The sequence below is a fragment of the Penaeus monodon genome, chromosome 30, assembly GCF_015228065.2.
Source record: "Penaeus monodon isolate SGIC_2016 chromosome 30, NSTDA_Pmon_1, whole genome shotgun sequence".
NCBI classification, from domain to species: domain Eukaryota; kingdom Metazoa; phylum Arthropoda; class Malacostraca; order Decapoda; family Penaeidae; genus Penaeus; species Penaeus monodon.
The window spans coordinates 12,485,066-12,485,635 of record NC_051415.1 but is presented as its reverse complement, the minus strand read 5'-3'; positions in this window follow the sequence as shown (position 1 = coordinate 12,485,635).

Here is a 570-nt window from a genome sequence, read left to right as displayed (position 1 = left end):
TTTAATTGCTGTCATCTACCCATGTCAGACACAGACCGCCATTTCCTTTCAGTTATTCCATGTGACTTTCGAACTGAGAGTCACTGAAGACATTGCGGAATCGCGGTCACAAATGTTTTTCGTCCAATTTATTCTAACAAAGGCGTTTTACTTTATATAAAATCGTTTGTTAGTATACCAGTGGTTCTCTGTACTTAATAAAACAACGTAATTTGGCAGTATTTGATTCCGGTTATCGTTATTTTTTTACGCATTTTATACGGAACAAAATACTGAGCCGCTTACACCGCCAACCCTTGTTCGCTTCACTGTAGTCAATCTCCACAAATTTCCTCGGGGAAAATACTCGTAAAAAAGAATACAGATGGCCCCGACGTGATACTGTGCGCATGGCTTTCGTCAGATATGTAAAAATGCAATAGGAATACACATGTCTCATGGCTTAAATTGAGGTCTCGGAGGAACGTGGCCCGAATGATGTTGAGATACACAGACAATTGTTATGCGGCGCTGGCTTAGGTATCGAGGCATGAAGGCAGGGGAAAAAAGAATCATAGTTTTATTTCATTT